We start from the raw sequence: 5,367 nt of genomic DNA, 5'->3' as shown, positions 1-5,367 counted from the left end.
TTCAAGGATCTGCTCCGACCATTTTTTTTGGAGAAGTATATCGACAGAGGTCGATCCAAATGCAAGTTAATGTCAAATGCTGTGCCAACAAGGTTCAAGAAATTCCCAGCTTATTTGAAAACGGTAATTACATCCTGCATTTACCCACCATGATGTAAAATGTCTGCTCAATAATAATGTTTCAACATTCCCCGGGTTCTGCCTGTACACAAAGGAGGGCTCCAAAGGATAGGATTACCGGTATATCATGTAAACCACCAAAAACTCTGTCAAAAAGTCAGTTGACGAAAATAATACAACAGGATCATTCATATGGCAAACCAAATTCACCAGTAAAGCTCCAAAAAGTTTTCAACACCGCAAAGGCTCGTAATGATATATTGAGCAAAAAGATGAAGAAGCTGAGGCAGAGGAACTACTGGTTGGCAGCAAAATTGAAGTCGATGGAACAGGTCATAAAGACATCGAAGGAGAAAAATATTATCAATGTGTCACGTGGAGAGTTATTGGAACAAAGATTTTCTGGAATACCGAATGAGTTGTTTCAGCGTATGAAGCGACAGCCTGGTGGAAAAGGAAATCAATACACTAAAGAGCTGAAATGTTTTGCCATGACTCTCCAATATTATTCTGCCAAAGCCTATAATTTTGTCCGGAAATCGTTGAATCTTGCTCTTCTGCACCTATGTGTTATCACTCAGGCGTCGGTACAACAGACTCCCCGCAGAGCCTGGATTCAAGGCGATTGCTTTTGAAGCCATAAAGGAAAAAGTACTCGCATCTCCGAATCCACTGGTCTGTTCTCTGATGTTAGACGAAATGGCTATAAGAAAACATATCCAATTTGATGGGAAGAAATTCCGCGGTTTCGTTGATCTGGGAGCAGATTATACAGATGACGACTCTGCTCCACAGGCCAAAGATAGACTCGTTTTTATGGCAGTATGTGCGAATGGTTCATGGAAGATTCCATTGTGTTACTTCTTCATTGCAGGACTCAACGGGTCAGAACGAGCGAATTTGGTGAATCTGTGTATCATGAGCCTGAGCGAGACTGGCATTACAGTGGCATCCTTGAACTGTAATGGTCCATCATGTCACTTCGCTATGTTGTCGACGCTCGGTGCTTCTTTATATAGTAACATGGTTCCAAACTTTCCGAATCCACGCAATCCGGCAAGTAGAATTTATGTCCTGCTTGATGCTTGCCACATGCTGAAATTAGTGAGGAACTGCATTGCTGATTGAAGAACACTCTATGATGGAGATGGAGGTAAAATTTCCTGCGAATATGTTGTCAGTCTAGCAAAATTGCAGTCCGAGGAAGGTCTACGTTTGGGCAACAAGCTGAAAAATGCTCACGTTAATTGGAAGCAACAAAAGATGAAGGTTGCACTGGCTGCACGAATTACCAGCAGCAGTGTAGCTGATGCAATTGATTATTGCAATAAAGAATTGAAAATTCCTAAATTTAAAGACAGTGAAGCTACTGTAGCTTTCCTCAGGAATTTTGACCGCCTTATATTTCAAACCGGATTTTTGGAATTTTTAATCTGCATTGCTAGTGTAGCAGCCCAAGTGCTGCTGTTAACCTTGTTGTTATTGTATCTGTGGTCATGAACTGTGCACGTGGTTTCTTGTAATCATAATATTCGCTCATTCTGGTTTGGTCGTCGTGCTGGCCGGTCGTGTGACCGGCGGCGTAATGCTGTATTTGTGTTATGATGTCGATACGTTGCAGTTTGCATGAGAAGTTTCCTAATAAAGCATTGCCAATCCGAGACCGGGCCGTTACAGTGGCGAGCACGCCAGGACTTGGGTTGGAATGCTGCGGACGTTATGGAGCTGCAGTTGGTAGGAAGACTTGGCGATCGTTTGAAGAATACCGGTAGTGTGCGGGGACAAGTTTCGAACGTACGTGATGAAGTTGGTGACGCTGATGCAGATGATATGGGCTGTGTCGGTGGACGTGATGCTTGCAGTGACCAGTGAAAGATATGGGACTCTTGGGACGGATATCATCAGCGTTTTGTATGTGTGGCATTCGTTGAAGGAAGACATTAAAAGGGCGCTCCCGGGTGAGGACGATCTCGGTCGATCAGAATCATAGCTTTGGACTCTTGACGTTTGGGATGGCTTTGTCCTTCGTCGACGCTTCACGTGTTGAGTGTGTTGCGGTTATCCCTGTAAGGATAGGATTGAATGGTATTGTATTTATGGTAGGGTATCCCTGTCAGGATGGGATTGATGGGCCGTGTATTTGATTTTAGTTGTCCCTGTGGATGGGATTGGTGGCGGCCTAGTGTGTGTATTGAGTTAGCTGTTGGTAGTGGAAGAAGTTCTAAATTGGGTTATGTAACTTTTCGCTGATTGCTGTGTTGTATCTGGTTGTTTCTGGCAGAATCCAGGTTCCATGAGTTGTGGTATCATTGACATCTCGTGCTTTCATCCGTGTTCTTTGTTCTTGTTTAGGATTGATGTGCTGTATATTCATTATAATTTGACATGTTTTGAGAGCGCTTTTGGTAGCGTCTCACTGATTTAGGGGAAGGTGCTGTAGGATGTAGCAGCCCAAGTGCTGCTGTTAACCTTGTTGTTATTGTATCTGTGGTCATGAACTGTGCACGTGGTTTCTTTTAATCATAATATTCGCTCTTTCTGGTTTGGTCGTCGTGCCGGCCGGTCGTGTGACCGGCGGCGTAATGCCGTATTGTGTTATGATGTCGATACGTTGCAGTTTGCATGAGAAGCTCCCTAATAAACCATTTCCAATCCAAAGACCGGGCCGTTACACTACCACCAAATCTCTTTTTGATAGTTAGGTTGCATCTCAACTAGTGAAGTACCTGCTGATGTATAAATTCAGCCAAGATCACCTGAAGTTTTTTTTTTGTGCTGTCAGGGGTTCTGGTGGATTCAATAACAATCCCACCTGTTTGCAATTACCGCAGACTTTAAACGGCTGCTTTCGAAACTGGGAATTCGAATTTCGGCCGGTAACTGCCAGCATCGTGATGAGACATCGATACTTGATTTGATGGACTATCACCAAATGCTAAACGATGGAGTAACTCTGACTAATGCGAATTTGATTAAAAGTACAGCTTGCTTGAATTTAGACCATCTCAGTGTGATCATGACTATGTTCAGATTCCGCAGGACATTTCGTTGTCAGAGTACAAAGAGCAAGTTGTCCATTATATTGCTGGTTATGTGTTCAAGTCTCTAAAGGACAAACTACATTGCATAGAATGCAAAGACAAACTTTGTTCTTCCGCCCTGAGCAGCAATAGCCTTTTGGAATTCAAGAACAGAGGCGGTCTCACTCGACCTTCATTCTCAGTTATCTAGAAATGTCTTGAAATGGAAAAATGCTTCCAACAGATGCTGCGAGTAACATCTGGCAAACTGCCCCATTGTAGGGGCATGATAAGTGCAGTTTCCACCGCTGTTTTAAAAAATGTCTTTACCATGCCTTTATTTTCAGACCTCAACGATCACATACACGAAGCTGCTGTTGAAGACTATCACGCTGTGTAGCTAACAAAAAGTACTTCCAAAACATATTGCAAAATTAGATTTAACTATTTAGGTTCCGAGTTCAATGAATTGCCACCATTAGACCGCATACGTCAAGTACTATCAAAGCTTATTTTGTTCCGGCATCAATAACTGTAATTTGTTCTCTACACATGACCAGTTGGATTTTCATTCTCGAAAAAATTTTCAATGCAATAGTTCGTTGCAGTTGATGTTCTGAGTTTAATCGAAATAGTTTGTTGCAGCAAATATTTCATCAAATCTGTTTTAAACAAACAGTTTATCCAGCAAAAAAGGTGGGTGGCTTTTTCTGCTTTCAGCGTGTTGTTATGTTTCTAATATTTTGGTTTTACAGGGTATTGAATGACGAAATGATTTGGTCAACTCAACCTGCAATCGGTTTTTTTAAAACTAATTACCCTTCTTTGAAATAAGGGTGATTCCAAAGAAGGGTTATTAGTTTTAAAAAAACTGATTGCAGGTTTGTGCCGCTGAAAGAAAAAAGTTCTTTCTTTCAGCGGCACAAACCTGCAATCAGTTTTTTTTAAACTAATTATCCTTCTTTCTTCCAGCGGCACAAAAGACTGGCATATGTCCAGCAACGTTGAAAACTAGCTATAAATTTCCCAGTTGAACCATACTATTTCTTTGGGGATCGCAAAAATACAACTCTTGTCCGTTACAATGATCTCATTGATATATTTCTGTTGCATAGAACCGTATAGTGCATAGGACTGAATAATAACCATGACAAAATCATGGACAGGACAGAAGCAGCTTGGGTTTAAATAACTTCTTTGAGACATCGAGAGCAAGCTTGATGTGTTCCGGTACTTAGCGAGCGGATATCACCGATTGCGATTAGCATCACTGCTAGTCAAGACTGCTTCACATGAGTTTAATGTTGTCAGAAGCTAATCGTTGAATCATGCCCGTCGGAATGCCGTTGCAATGCAGTATCCCTTGAATTTTGACACGAGTCTTCGCCGTTCCATATCCATCTATGCATACGGAAGTCGGAAATGCAGTCCATGGCGTCATTCAATGCTGACATACCTGCTATTAGAAAGCGTATACTATAGTTTACGAATATGCTCTGTGTTAGTTTTGTGATAAAACAATACTTATTCCAGAAGAAAATCCCACAAAAAGCGTAAAATCACGGAAAATCCTAGTAGCTCACCATAAGCACCAGTGCGCAAGTAGGTAGCCAGAGGTGTTTTTCAATTCTCTCGGCCGTTGCGGTTAGTTGCGCATTCCAGTGTTTATATAGCTCAGTGGTTGTTCATAGTTATTAACGTATGTTATGCTTGGTTGGTTGAGTTTGTGGCACATGGTAGCAAGTGTGATGGAAAACTCTCTTTGATCGAGTTCGTCAGCGGTGCATCTTCATCACAATGGTAATATATGTAAGTTAATTTGTTTATATATATACAAACTATAGATGTAATACAGGGCTGTTGGTTAGGGTACGGTTTGTGGTTGATATAATGAGGTAGTGGGTTAGAGTTATGTTGAGGATATTTTATGATGTGGTGGGTTAGGGTTGTGAAATGAAGGCTGGTTATGGAATGCGGTTACGGGTTAGTGTAGGTGTGTATCAGTGTCAGTTCAATTGTTATTTAAATTACAGGAGATGTAAAGAAAGAATAAAACATGGGGTTCTGGCAAAGAGATCTGTGGAGGAGTAAGACAGATATCTGTGTATGTGTGTTGGGAAAGTATAGGGAGAAGATAGTTCGGAATCTTTTCTTGTCCTGTAGTAAAAGGCGAATTTGTTATGTGTATCAAGTTCGAAGTGATTGAGAAATCAAAAACCTTATATAA

General features: G+C 41.4%; 1 long non-coding RNA gene across 1 annotated transcript; it reads right to left on the bottom strand.

Moving 5' to 3' along the window:
• Positions 1 to 4,219: 4,219 nt before the first annotated feature.
• Positions 4,220 to 4,795, bottom strand: LOC145448465 (uncharacterized). Its single transcript, XR_013917926.1, has 2 exons — positions 4,665 to 4,795; positions 4,220 to 4,599 (listed from the first exon to the last, which is right to left on the bottom strand). It is a non-coding gene; the product is annotated as an uncharacterized LOC145448465 (long non-coding RNA).
• Positions 4,796 to 5,367: the final 572 nt, after the last annotated feature.

The sequence above is a fragment of the Botryllus schlosseri genome, chromosome 10 (genome assembly GCF_051294905.1).
Source record: "Botryllus schlosseri isolate E-star chromosome 10, Bs_hap1, whole genome shotgun sequence".
NCBI lineage: Eukaryota > Metazoa > Chordata > Ascidiacea > Stolidobranchia > Styelidae > Botryllus > Botryllus schlosseri.
This window is presented reverse-complemented; position numbering and strand designations above follow the sequence as displayed.